Source organism: Hemitrygon akajei, chromosome 9 (assembly GCF_048418815.1).
Source record: "Hemitrygon akajei chromosome 9, sHemAka1.3, whole genome shotgun sequence".
Taxonomy (NCBI): Eukaryota; Metazoa; Chordata; class Chondrichthyes; order Myliobatiformes; family Dasyatidae; genus Hemitrygon; species Hemitrygon akajei.
In genome coordinates, this window is record NC_133132.1 from 19,816,421 (window position 1) to 19,831,547 (window position 15,127).

General features: G+C 42.2%; 1 protein-coding gene across 2 annotated transcripts in view; it reads left to right on the plus strand.

Annotated features, from left to right (window-relative positions):
• The window catches only part of LOC140732900 (breakpoint cluster region protein), a 381,893-nt gene that overhangs the window by 265,658 nt on the left and 101,108 nt on the right, over positions 1-15,127 (plus strand). The window lies entirely within an intron of this gene.

Sequence of the window (15,127 nt, forward strand, 5' to 3'; positions counted from 1 at the left end):
ATTTCTAAGTTTTAAGGTAGTTTTGGAAAGGGATAAAATTATCTGGAAATTAAGTTCCTTAATTGGAGGTAGGCCAATTTTGATGTTAAAAGATACAGAGGTTGTAGATGCTAGAATCCAGAGCAAGAGCTGCTGGTGGAACTCAGCGGGTCATGCAGCATCTGTGGAGGCAAATGGATAGTCGGCATTTTGAGTGAAGACCCTGTGTCAGGATGAGTGTAAAGGGGAGATAACCAGTATACAGAGGTGAGGGAAGGAGTCAGGCCGCAGCTGGATGGATGCAGGTAGGATTGATGGGCAGATGCAGCCAGATGGGTGAAGGAAGGGCAGAGAAACAATATGATATCATAAGGCTTGACCTGCCAAAAGTAAACTGTGAGCTGCTACTTGCAGAAAATAAGGGTCATTCAGATGTGAAATAAAGAAAGTTCACTGCAGACATATATAATCCCAAAAGGATGAAAGGGGCAGACAGGTAGTCCAAGAAACCCTGGGTATTAAATGATATCAAGGACTGAATAAACAAAATAAAGGTTCTGTACCACTTAAATCAATGCTGTTTCCCATTACACACACATTAATGATATGGATTTAGGAGATGTGATTAAAAAGTTTGCAGATTAACAAAAATTGGAAATGTTGTTGATAGTGAGGAGGATAGTTGTAAATTAATGGATGATATTTATCATTTTGTAAGTTAGACTAGGTGAAATCCAGGTGAAGAGTGTCAGCCTGAAACATCAGCTGTCCATTTCCAGCCCGTCCATTTCCATAGATAAAAGTATCATTGAAGTCATGGAAGCCATAATTCAGGAGGAAGAATGGGATGACAGTTTGCAACCGCTTGGTCCCAACTAGGTATATTATCTCTGTACACCTTGCTCACACATTCTGTTGGTGTCAGTGCCTTTCTCTGTTCTTCCTTGGAAACAGGCCCAGCCACTTTTACTCCACCAACCAACTTCATTTGCCAAGCTCAACTCATTCTCACATTCAACTGCTCTCATAATTTTATATTTCCTTGCTCAAGATCAAAGGTGTAGCTTTGGGAGTTTGCATGTGCCCAAACTACTACATTTTTTTTGCCAATAGGTAGAAAAGTTGTTTCACTCTCATTCAGGTCCCCTCTTTTAACTCTTTCTGGAATATTAACAACTCTTGGTGAGTGACAAACATTCACTGCAAACACACAGACTCCTGCAGATATGTCCCTGCTTGGCTTCTGTAAGTACAGTCGGCCCTCCTTATCCGCATGCGCAAATTCAACCAACCGCGAATCGAGAAAACCTGGAAGTGCTCTTCCAGCACTTGTTGTTCGAGCATGTACAGACTTTTTTTCTTGTCATTATTCCCTAAACAATGCAGTATAACAACTATTTACATAGCATTTACATTGTATTAGGTATTATAAGTAATCTAGAGATGATTTAAAGTATAGGGGAGGATGTGCGTGGGTTATCGGGATCGAAAAAATCAGAAGTTCTCTAACTAAGTAAGTCGGAGCAGGTACATCTCGTATTATTTAGCGTCAGTTAGTCAAATGTTTGTCTTGGTATGTAGTATATATTTTACCTTTCTGTGCATATAAAACACTAATAGGATCAAAAACCCAAAACTCCAAAACCCAATAAGTAAACCACTGCGCTGTTTAGTAATAATTGTAGCTTTCATCAGGGCAGGGCCTTTCTCACTTTATCCTTCAAAAATTGTTTTGATTGTTGACGGACGTAGCCTAACGCTTTTCCAATGACCGATGGCGTTTCACCTCTTTCCGATCGCTTTGTTACTTCCACTTTATTTTCAATCGTCGTCGTGATTATTTTCATGAACAGAAACATTGTGGATTCAGATCTCCGCTGCCGGGTCCTAATGCCCACCTCACTGAGACAGGTTAAATAAGGTCTGGGGTTCCGCTGGGCCCTAAGGTCCACAGCATTGAGACAGTTTGAATAAGGCAGGGGTCCCCAACCTTTTTTGCACCGCGGACCGGTTTAATATTGACAATATTCTTGCAGACCAGCCGACGGGGTGGGGGGAGGGGTGATGTTAATCACGACCGGAATATAGGTGATAAGTCAACAATAAGTCACTTATAAGTGGCTAATACGGTCAATTTTGTTTCTAATGGGTTTATCTAACAAATTTAATATTAAACACACAGCGTGTATTTTCCTCACATGCATATAGTGATCAGTCAATTATACGTCACTTATAAGTCAATAGCTTCATAACATTTTAAGTTACGTTTGAATATTAAACACATAGCGCACATTTTCCTCGTATGAACATATAAAATCATTGCACCACACCAATATCGGTGAATCAGTGGGAGCCCTGGGCTTGTTTCCCTGCAACAAGACGGTCCCATCGAGGGGTGATGGGAGACAGCGATACTCGAAGGGGGTTCCTCATGTCCAGTCTATTCCGCAATTTAGTTTTTGTTGCATTCATTGCAGAAAAGCCCGCTTCGCAGAGATATGATGTTGGAAATGGAAGCAACATTTTCAGTGCTTTCGTGGCTATCTCAGGATATTCAGCCTTGACTTTGATCCAGAATGCCGGCAGAGATGTTATGTCAAACATACTTTTCAGCCCACCGTTATTTGCAAGCTCGAGGAGTTGATCTTCTTCCCGCGCTGACATGGATGATTCACCAGGGACATTCACAAATGGGTCACGGACCCATTCCTTTGCACGTCCTAGGTCGTTTGCGGTTGGGAAGTAATGCTCGAATTCTGTTGACAGCGAAGATAGGTGATCGCGCACCAGCTGTGAGAAGGACGGTGCAGCCTCAGTCTCTCCCAAAATTCCAGTTAACGTTCGGAACATGTCAAATATACCCCTGTCCACTCTCCGTCCCCACAGTTCCAGTTTGGCTTTGAAAGCAGACACTTTATCTGCCAACTTGAAGACAGTTGTCATTCTTCCCTGAAGTGACAAATTGAGTTCATTGAGCAAGTCAAAGATGTCACACAGATAAGTGAGTTTTGCTATCCACTCCTCGTCACTGAAGTGTACTGACAGTGGTGACTTTTTTCCTGAAAGAAATCTCTGTAGCGGCTCTCTTAACTCAAAAAACCCTGGCCAGGGCTCTCCCCCTTGATAGCCACCTGACGTGAGAGAAGGAATTTGTGCTCTGCATCCATTTCCTCGCAAAGCTGCTCAAACAGACTTGAGTTAAGGGCTTTTGCTTTGATGTGATTGATAACTTCAACAATGTCACTCAATATGCTGTTAAAATCAGGTGACATTTTTTGGCTAGCCACAGTTTGGCATTCAGGAGCAACCTCTTTGACTCGGGTAGTGAAACCAGACAGCCGTCCAGTCATAGCTGCAGCCCCGTCTGTGCATATTCCAACACAGAATGACCAGTCCGGTTTGCCTGACACGTAGTCATTCAAAGACCTGAACAGTTCTGCCCCAATTGTGTTAGTTGGCAGCGGCAGTGCACACAACATATCCTCGTGCACATCGTCTTGAAATATGTATCGCACATAAACCAGCAGTATTGCCTTGTAGTTGACGTCGGTAGACTCGTCGACCTGGATGGCATACCATGGTGACTCGCTCAGCCGTTCCAACAGCTGTGCTTCATTGTCCTCCGCCATGTCATCGATTCTCCTTGAAACTGGTAGCTGAAAGAGAAACCTGTGCCATCTTGTTAGCAGCAGCTTCTCCCAACAGTTCACGGCACATGTCCTTGGCAGCAGGCAGAATCAATTCTTCACCAACAGTGATAGGCTTCTCAGCCTTAGCAACACGGCTCGCCACTAAGTACGATGCTGTCAGAGCAGCAGCATTTGTGGAGAAGCACTTGCTTCTGTCCCGCTTGCTCACGTTTTTTTCCACTCAAAGAACTCAGTGGGTTTGTGTTTAGGTGCAGGGTGCTTGGACTCGAGGTGCAGAAGCAGTTTTGAGGGCTTCATTGCCTCATTAGACAGCTTGTCTCCACATATCACACACAGGGGGCTTGGAGCGTGCGAGTCACCGGTCGCATTAAAGCCATATTTTATGTACGACTTGTCATATTTCCTGTTGAAGGAAGCTTTCTTTTTTTTTGCAGTCTCGGCCTCAGCTGTCTCTGCGTTATCATCATTGTTAGGCCTTTTATGTCCCTACCCCCTCTTCCAAAGAAACTCTCAAGCGACGTTTGTTTTTTACTCATCGAGTAGTTGTAGGTTAATGACCGACTGATGACCTCGCGTGCATTCAAGTTCAACAGTGGGTGTGACAGGGAATGAGGAAAGGTGCAGCTGACTCATATTATTTCATATAACCAAATCATATCGTTCCCTTGCGGCCCAGTAGCACATGCTTTGCGGCCCAGTGGTTGGGGACCACTGGAACAAGGGACTTAAGCATCCGTGTTTTTTGGTATCTGCGAGAGGTCCCAGATCCAATCTCTTGCAGATAAGGAGGGCCAACTGTATTTCATTGCATTCTCACAATCCCTCTGTCTCCACCACATCAATGCTGATAACAAAATTTTCTGAAATCTCTCCTTTCTTTCTGAAGCATGGTTCTTTCTTTCTAAACTGTACTCACATAGTTGATATGGTCATTCATTATATCTTATTTAAAACATAGAAAACCTACAGCATAATACAGGCCCTTCGGCCCACAATGCTGTAGCGAACATGCACTTACTTTAGAAATTACCGAGGGTTACCCATAGCCCTCTATTTTTCTAAGTGCCATGTACCTATCCAAGAGTCTCTTAAAAGACCCTATCGTATCTGCCTTCACCACCATCGCCGGCAGCCCATTCCACTCACTCAGCACACTGCGTAAAAAAAAATCTTACCCCTGACATCTCCTCTGTACCTTCTTCCAAGCACCTCATGTTAACCATTTCAGCCCTGAGGAAAAGCCTCTAACTATCCACACAATCAATGCTTCTCATCATTCTCATCATCTTATATACCTCTATCAGGTCACCTCTCATCCTCTGCTGCTCCAAGGAGAAAATAAGTTCACTCAACCTGTTCTCATAAGGCATGCTCCCCAATCCAAGCAACGTCCTTGTAAATCTCCTCTGCATCCTTTCTATGGCTTCCACATCCTTCCTCTAGTGAGGTGACCAGAACTGAGCACAGTACTCCAAGTGGGGTCTGACCAGAGTCCTATATAGCTGTAACATTATCTCTTGGCACTTAAACTTAATCCCATGGTTGATAAAGACCAATGCACCATATGCCTTCTTAACGACACAGTCAACCTACGCAGCAGCTTTGAGTGTCCTATGGAGTCGGACCTCAAGATCCCTCTGATCCTTCGCACTGCCAAGAGTCTTACCATTAATACTATATTCTGCCATCATATCTGACCGACCAAAATGAACCACTTCACACTTATCTGGGTGGAACTACATCTGCCACTTCTCAGCCCAGTTTTGCATCCTATCAATGTCCCGCTGTAACCTCTGACAGCCCTCCACACTGTCCACAACACCTCCAACCTTTGTGTCATCAACAAATTTACTAACCCATCCCTCCACTTCCTTATCCAGGTCATTTATTAAAATCATGAAGAGAAGGGGTCCCTGAACAGATCCCTGAGGCACAACACTGGTCACTGACCTCCATGCAGAATATGACCCACCTACAACTACTGTTTGCCTTCTGTGGGCAAGCCAATTCTGGATCCACAAAGCAATGTCCCCTTGGATCCCATGCCTCCTTACTTTCTCAATAAGCCTTGCATGGGGTACCTTATCAAATGCCTTACTGAAATCCATATACACTACATCTACTGCTCTATCTTCATCAATGTGTTTAGTCACATCCTCAAAAAAATTCAGTCAAGCTCATAAGGCATAACCTGCCTTTGACAAAGACATGCTGACTATACCTAATCATGTTATGCCCCTCCAAATGTTCATAAATCCTGCCTCTCAGGATCTTCTCCATCAACTTACCAACCACTGATGGAAGACTCACTGGTCTATAATTTCCTGGGCTACCTCTACTCCCTTTCTTGAACAAAGGAACAACATCTGCAACCCTCCAATCCTCCGGAACCTCTCCCATCTCCATTGATGATGCAAAGATCATTGCCAGAGGCTCAGCAATCTCCTCCCTCGCCTCCCACAGTAGCCTGGGGTACATCACATCTGGTCCCGGAGACCTAGCCAACTTGATGCTTTCTAAAAGCTGCAGCACACCATCTTTTTTAATGTCTACATGCTCAAGTTTTTCAATCTGATGTCATGCCTACAATTGCCAAGATCCTTTTCCGTAGTGAATACTGAAGCAAAATAATCATTAAGTACCTCTGCTATCTCCTCCGGTCCCATACACACTTTTCTACTGTCACACTTGATAAGGTCCTATTCTCTGACATCTTATCCTCTTGCTCTTCACATACTTGTAGAATGCCTTGGGGTTTTCTTTAATCCTGCTCGCCAAGGCCTTCTCATGGCCCCTTCTGGCTCTCCTCATTTCATTCTTAAGTTCCTTCCTGCTAGCCTTATAATCTTCTAGATCTGTATCATTACCTAGTTTTTTTTAACCTTTTGTAAGCCTTTTCTTCTTGACTGGATTTTCAACAGTCTTTGTACACCAGAGTTTCTGTACCATACCTGGCCAGACTCTGTGCTGGAGGCACGGCCACTGTTGCTTCCCCCAGGTAGGCTGTCCCCACCAACAGTACTCAAACAGGAGTACTTATTGTTAAGGGGGACAGCCACAGAGCTACTCTCTAGTATCTGACTCTTGCCCTTCCTTCTCCTGACTGTTACCCATTTATCTGCCTCTTGAGGCCCTGGTGTGACTACTTGCCTATGGCTCCTCTCTATCACCTCCTCACTTTCCCTGACCAGACGAAGGTCCTTTTCAAATCTTTTTATTAATTTTAAGAAAAACATAAGTAAAATATGAGTACAAAACATTTGAGAGTACACAATTAATAGTTTAAATAAACAATCAGATATGTAATAATCAATATATAAGGCCTCCCAAACTCATAGTATTAATGTAAAGGAATTAAGAAAAAGAGAAAAAAGAAAAAAAAACAAAAAAACTAAAAGAGAACTTAAAAAAAAACTAATAAAAACAAACTAACCAACATGGGCAATTGCATAATGTTAAATACATACAGTAGTGCCGATAACTCCGAACCTCCATCCACACAATTAAGGATAGTAACAATAAGGTTCAGGATCAGACCATTTAATTCATATGAAAATGTTGAATAAATGGTCTCCAAGTTTCCTCAAATTTAACTGAAGAATCAAAAACCACACTTCTAATTTTTTCTAAACTCAAACAGGAAATAGTTTGAGAAAACCACTGAAATACAGTTGGAGGGTTAATTTCTTTCCAATTCAGTAAAATAGATCTTCTAGCCATTAATGTAACAATTGCAATCATTCGTTGGGATGAAGCGGATAAACGCTTATTATCTATCATTGGTAAACCGAATATTGCGGTAAAAGGATGTGGTTGAAAATTAATATTTAAAACTCTTGAAATAATATTAAAAATATCTTTCCAATAGTTTTGTAAACAAGGGCAAGACCAAAACATATGAGTCAATGAAGCAACATCAGAATGACATCTATCACAGGTTGAATTAACATAAGAATAAAATCGAGCAAGTTTATCTTTAGACATGTGAGCTCTGTGTACAACCTTAAATTGTATTAGAGCATGTTTAGCACAAATAGAGGATGAGTTTACCAATGATAAAAAATTTTCCCATTGCTCAGTAGATATAGGACAATGCAATTCTTCCTGCCATTCCTTCTTAATTTTTTTCTGATACATCTGGCTGTACATTCATAATCATATTGTAAATGATAGCTACTAAACCCTTTTGACAAGGATTGAGAGCTAAAATTCTTTCTGTAATGTCCAATGGACATTCTTTCGAAAAAGACTTTAATTCATTATACAAAAAATTTCTAACTTGCAAATATCTAAAAAAAAATGGATTTTAGATAAATTATATTTATTAGATAGCTGTTCAAAGGACATAATGTTATCATCCAAAAACAGATCACGAAAACATGTTATACCTTTTGTTTTCCATAAAAGAAAAGCTTGATCTATAGATGATGGTTGAAAGAAGTAGTTAGATATTATAGGACTTGACAGCATAAACTTATTCAAGCCAAAAAATTTACGAAATTGAAACCAGATTCGTAATGTATACTTGACTATGGGATTAGTTATCTGTTTATTCATTTTGAGTAACGAAAAAGGAAGTGAAGATCCTAAGATTGAGATCAATGAGAAATCTTGCACAGATTTACATTCCAAATTTACCCATTGTGGGCCAGCAACTGTAGTCGATTCTTGTGTCCAAAATATCAAATACCATATATTAACTGCCCAATAGTAAAATCTTAAGTTTGGTAGAGCCAAGCCGCCCTCCTTCTTAGGCTTCTGTAAATATTTTTTGCCTAGTCTAGGATTTTTGTTCTGCCACAAATATGAAGATATTTTAGAATCAACCATATCAAAAAAAGATTTAGGAATAAAAATTGGTAATGCTTGAAATAAGTATAAAAATTTAGGTAGTATCATCATCTTAATGGCGTTAACTCTGCCTACCAAAGACAAAGATAGTGGAGACCACCTATTAGCAAGTTGCTTAATTTGATCTATTAAAGGTAGAAAATTAGTTTTAAATAAATCTTTGTTTTTTAGTAATTTTAATACCTAAATAAATAAAATAATCTGTAACAATTCTATATGGTACATGATTATAAATTGAAACATGCATATTTAATGGAAATAGTTCACTCTTATTAAAATTCAATTTATAACCAGAAAAATTACTAAATTGAGCAAGCAAAGAAGAAATAGCAGGAATAGATCTTTCAGGGTCAGATATTTATAATAACAAGTCATCCGCATATAATGATACCTTATACGTCGTCTACGAAGGTCATCGAGCTGCAGCTTCAGTTCCCTATGGAGCTGCAGCACGACACACCTGCCGCAGATGTGACCATCTGGGAGACTGGGAGTCTCCCTGACATCTCACATCTGACACCCAGTGCAGAACACTGGCCTCAAAGACATACTTCCTGTTTCTATTCCTCACAGGTAACTTACCTCACGTCAACCCATTATGGTCGAAGCCTGAATGAGCCAAAGCCCAACCACTCTGCCTCAGATCGCTCCGTCGATGACCGCTCTTCTAGGCAGTATCTCCCTTTTACATCTGAACCTTCCCTGCTATCTAACTGATGATTGATGCTCCGGTTATAGCTGCTGATAGGCCATGTACAATGGACAAATGCTCTCGAAGCTCCCTTTTTAAATAACCGCTGCCGGTTCTGAGATATGGAGCTGAAAACCTTTGACAATATAACAAGTGTGGCCTGACTAGTGTGTTATAAAGTCTCAGCATTATCTCCTTGTTTTTTTTATATTCTATTCCCCTGGAAATGAATGCCAACATTGGACTTGCCATCTTTACCACAGACTCAGCCTATAAATTAACCTTCTGGGAGCCTTGCACACAGTCCCTCTGTACCTCTGATGTTTGAATTTTCTCCACATTTAGTCTGCATGTTTGTCCCTTTTACCAAAATGCATTATCATATATTTTCGAAAACTGTATTCCATCTGCCACTTTTTTGCCCAGTATTCCAATTTGTCTAAGTCCCTCTGCAATCACATTGCTTCCTCAACACTATCTACCCCTTAACCTATCTTCGTATCATGTGCGAACTTTTCAACAACTCCATCAATTCCATTATCTAAATCTTTGACAAACAATGTAAAAAGTAGCAATCCCAATACTGATACCTGAGGAGCAACATTGACGCCTGACAGCCAACCAGAAAAGGCCCCCTTTATTTCCACTCACTACATCCTGCCTGTCGGCCATTCCGCTATCCATGCCAGTATCTATCCTGTAACACCATTGGATTTTATCTTGTTAAGCAGTCTCATGGATGGCACCTTATCAAATACCTTCTGAAAATCCAAGTAAATGACATCCACTGCCTCTCCTTTGTCCACCCTGCTTGTTACTTTCTCAAAGAATCCTAACAGATCTGCCAGGCAAGATTTCCCTTTACAGAAACCATGCTGACTTTGACTTATTTTATCATTAGTCTCCAAGTACCCCGAACCCTCATCCTTCATAATAGACTGCAACACTTTCCCAACCATTGAGGTTAGACGAACTGGCCTGTAATTTCCTTTCTTTGGTCTTTCCTTAAAGAGTGGAGTGGCATTTGCAATTTTCCAGTCCTCTAGAACCATACGAGAAACAAGTGATTCTTGAAAGATCACAGGCAATGAAAGATCAACTCTCACCTCCCTTTTACTCTTTATATAACTGAAAAAAAACTTTTATTATCCTGATTTAAATTATTGGTTAGTTTGCCGTCGTATTCCATCTTTTCCCTTCCTATAGCTTTTTTAGTTGCCTTTTGTTGGATTTTAAACACTTCCCAATCAACCATCCTCCCACTCACTTTTGCTACCTTATATGCCCTTTCTTTGGCTTTTATGCAGTCCCTAACTTCCTTTGTCAGCCACAGTTGCCTACTCCTGCCATCTGAGAACAACTTCTTCTGTGGGACATACCTGTCCTGCACCTTGTGAACTATTCCCAAAAACTTCAGCCATCTCTGTTCTGCCGTCATCCCCACCAGTATCCTCCTCCAATCCACCTGGGCAAGCTCCTCTCTCATGCCTCTGTAATTCCATTTATTTCATTGTGATACTGACACATCTGACTTATGCTTCTGCCTCTCAGGTTGTAGCATGAATTCAATCATATTATGATCACCGACTCCTGTGGGTTCCTTTACCTTAAGCTCTCTAATAAAATCTCGATGATTAAATAACACTCAGTCAAAGGTAGCTTTTCCCCAAGTAGGCTCAAGCACAAGCTTCTCTAAAAAGCCATCCCGTAGGCATTCAAGAAATTCCCTCTCTTGTGGTGGACACCAGCCTGATTTTCCCAATCCCCTTGCATATTAAAAGTTCCCCAGTACAATTGTTACATCACTCTTATTACATGCCTTTACGAGCCCCCTTTGCAATCTCAACCCCACATCTTGGCTACTATTTGGAGGCCTATATATGATTTCCACAATTATTTTCTTACCTTTGCAGATTCTGAACTCCACTCATAAAGATTCAACATTCTCTAACCCTATATCACTCTTTCTAAAGATATAATTCCATCTCTCAGCAATACAGCCACACCACCGCCTATGCCTTCCTGATTCTCCTTTTGATACAACTTATCTCCTTTGATATGAAGCTCCCAACTATGACCTTCTTTCAGCCACGACTCAGTGATGCCCACAACATCATACCGACCAATCTCTAACATCACCACGAGTTCATCCATCTAATTCTGAATACTATGTGCATTTAAATATAGCACCTTCAGTCCTGCATCCTTTGCTCTTGAATTTTGACTCTGAGAAACAATTTAACTCTTTGCATTTGTACCCAGTCATTGGCTTGTCCTTCCTTACATTCATATTACACCCATCATCTACTTGTAAACCTACTGGCTCATCCTCAGCTCTATCATCCTGGTTCCCATCCCACTGCCATTAGTTTAAACTACTCCCAACAGCTCTAGTAAACCTGCCCGCAACCTGTCCCTTTTGTACCGGTCACACCTGCCCCAGAAGACGTCCCACTGATCCAGAAATCTGAACCCCTGCCCCCGCTTTACTTGTTCAACCATGCGTTTATCTGCCACCTCATTCTATTCCTATCCTCACTGTTGTGTGGCACAGGCAGTAATCCCGAGATAACTACCTGCTTCTCAGCTGCCTTCCTGACTCCCTGTATTGTTTTCAGGACCTCCTTCCTTTTTCTACCCTGGCAACTGGGAGGCAAACTACCAACTATGTTTCCTTTTCACGTCCACTGAATTACCCAGCTATCCCCCTATTACTGCTGCCATTCCCTCCAATTTCCTCCCTTTCTGAGTCACAGGGCCAGGCTCAGTGCCAGAGGTTAGTCATCACCCCCAGCAGTACTCAAAATGGAGTACTTATTGTTGAGGCGGACAGCCACAGGGGTGCTCTCCACTACCTGACATTCTCCCTTCCTCTCCTGCCAGTCACCCATTTATCTGTCTCCTGTAACTCCTGTCTATCTTTTCCTAACAAGCTGAAGGTCATCGAGCTGCAGCTCCAGTTCCCTAACGATTTCTAAGGAGCCACGTCTCGATGCACTAAAGTGCATTGTAGAGAGAGAGACACAACAAAATAGATGCACCATTATAAATAACTCTCTTTTCATCATTATTTGAGTGAACAAAATCATCTAGTGAAATAATTTGCCTGATAACAGTGCTTACAGAGCCACCTGTCACATCTACCAAACGGCTTGCATGGTGCAGAAGGGGTAAAGGGCTAATTGGCCTACTCCTGTTCCTGTTCTTAAAGTTCCAATGAAGCAGAGTTCAGTCACTCAGTGTGGAGATATAGAAGTGTTTCAGTTTACTTATACTGTAATATGCTGTCCTTTCTCATCTGGTCACTTTCCAATCAAATCACAGATACTATTTCTAACTAAGTGTCAGCAGTACAAATTTCTTTGGTTAAAAACTGCCAATCTCGATGGTATGTCCAAGATTTTCGGCATACAGTAATATTCTGCCTCTTCAATACACAAGGTAACAGGCAGAGCTACTACCTCACATCTCTAGTGAAGTGAAAACAATCCTAACTTCCGGTGCTGTTTGTATAGGGTTTGTACTTTCTTCTCATGTCTTTGTGGATTTTCTTCAGATATTCTAATTTACTTCACATTCCAAAGAAATCCCTGCAGTTCGTGTATCGTCCCAACTGTTTAACAGACGATGCCATTGCCATCACCCTCCACCTGGCCCTTACCCACCTGGACAAAAAAGACACGTAAGTTCGAATGCTGTTCATAGACTTCAGTTCAGCATTCAACACAATCATTCCTCAGAAACTGATTGGAAAGCTGAGCCTACTGGGCCTGAACACCTCCCTCTGCAACTGGATCCTAGACTTCCTGACTGGGAGACCTCAGTCGGTCTGGATCGGAGGCAGCATCTCCAACACCATCACACTGAGCACGGGGGCCCCCCAGGGCTGTGTGCTCAGTCCACTGCCATTCACTCTGCTGACCCACGACTGTGCTGCAACACACAGCTCGAACCACATCATCAAGTTCGCCGATGACACGACCATGGTGGGTCTCATCAGCAAGAATGACGAGTCAGCATACAGATAGGAGGTGCAGGGCCAACAACCTGTCTCTGAATGGAACAAGACAAAAGAGATGGTTGTTGACTTCAGGAGGGCTTGGAGCGACCACTCTCCACTGAACATCGATGGCTCCTAGGTAGAGATTGTTAAGAGCACCTAATTTCTTGGTGTTCACCTGGCGGAGAATCTCACCTGGTCCCTCAACACCAGCTCCATAGAAAAGAAAGCCCAGCAGTGTCTCTACTTTCTGCAAAGGCTGAGGAAAGTCCATCTCCCACCCCTCATCCTCATCACATTCTAGAGGGGTTGTATTGAGAGCATCCTGAGCAGCTGCATCACTGCCTGGTTTGGAAATTGCACCATCTCGGATCGCAAGACCCTGCAGCGGTTATTGAGGTCAGCTGAGAAGATCATCGGGGTCTCTCTTCCTGCCATCACGGACATTTATACCGCACGTTGCATCCACAAAGCAAACAGCATTATGAAGGACCCCATACACCCCTCATACAAACTCTTCTCCCTCCTGCCGTCTGGGAAAAGGCACCAAAGCATTCAGGCTCTCACGACCAGACCATGCAACAGTTTCTTCCCCCACGCCATCAGACTCCTCAATACCCAGAGTCTGGACTGACACCAACTTACTGCCCGCTACTGTGCCTATTGTCTTGTTTATTATTTATTGTAATGCCTGCCCTGTTTTGTGCACTTTATGCAGTCCTGGGTAGGTTTGTAGTCTAATGTAGTTTTTGTGTTGTTTTACATAGTTCAGTGTGGTGTTTGTATTTCATGTAGCACCGTGGTCCTGAAAAATATTGTCTTGTTCTTACTGTGTACTGTACCAGCAGTTATGGTCGAAATGACAATAAAAAGTGACCTGACTATATGGGTTGGTAGGTTAATTGGTTACTGCTCTGTGAGTGGTAACATCTGGAAGGTGTGATGGAAATGTGGGAAGAATGAAACAGGATTAGTGTAAAGTTACTGTAAGTGGCTGTTTGGTGGACGGCATGGACTCTGGGCGAAAATTATGACAAATTTACCCAAAAAGGTATGGACGATTTCTTACACTGAAATGATGCATTGGAAGGGGATTATGCCTGCTAATTAATCAATATTCTTCACAGACAACAAAATAACGTGGAAGAAATTCATTTAGAAAGCTTTTATGGAAAATCATGGAGAGCACATGCCTTCTGGCCCATCGAGCCCATGCTGAACTGTTATTCTGCCAAGTCAACTGTGCCATAACCCTCAATACCCTTCCCACTTATTTACGTATCTAAATTAACCTATGACCTTTAGCTCTAGTCTCACCCCACCTTAGTGGAACAAGCCTGCTGGCATTTACCCTTCTTATATCCCTCATAATTTTGCATACTTCTTTCAAATCTCCCCTCATTCTCCATTACTTCAAGGAAACTCCGAACCTATTCAACCTTTCACTATAACTTAAATCCTCAAGTCCTGGCAACATCCTTGTAAATTTTCCCTGTACTCTTTCCAACTTATTGATAACTTTTTTCTTGCTAGGTGACCAGAAGTACACTCTAAATATGGCCTTACCAACATCTGAGAACATAGGATACTACAGCAAAGTACAAGCCCTTCGATCCACAATGTCCTACCGACCTTTTTACCTACTCTAAGATCAATCTAACCCTTCCCTGTGCATAGTCCTTCATTTCTCTATCATCCTTCTGCCTATCAAAGAGTTTCTTAAGAGTCCCTTCACCACCAGCCAGGCAGGGCGCTCCACGCACCCACTACTCTATGTTACCTACCTTAGCTCTGACATCCCCCCCGCCCCCCAAAATCTTGAAATCCTCCAATCACCTTAAAATTATGCCCCCTCATATTAGCCATATCCTGACGAAGGGTCTCGGCCCAAAACGTCGACAGTGCTTTTCCTTATGGATGCTGCCAGGCCTGCTGTGTTCCACCAGCATTTTGTGT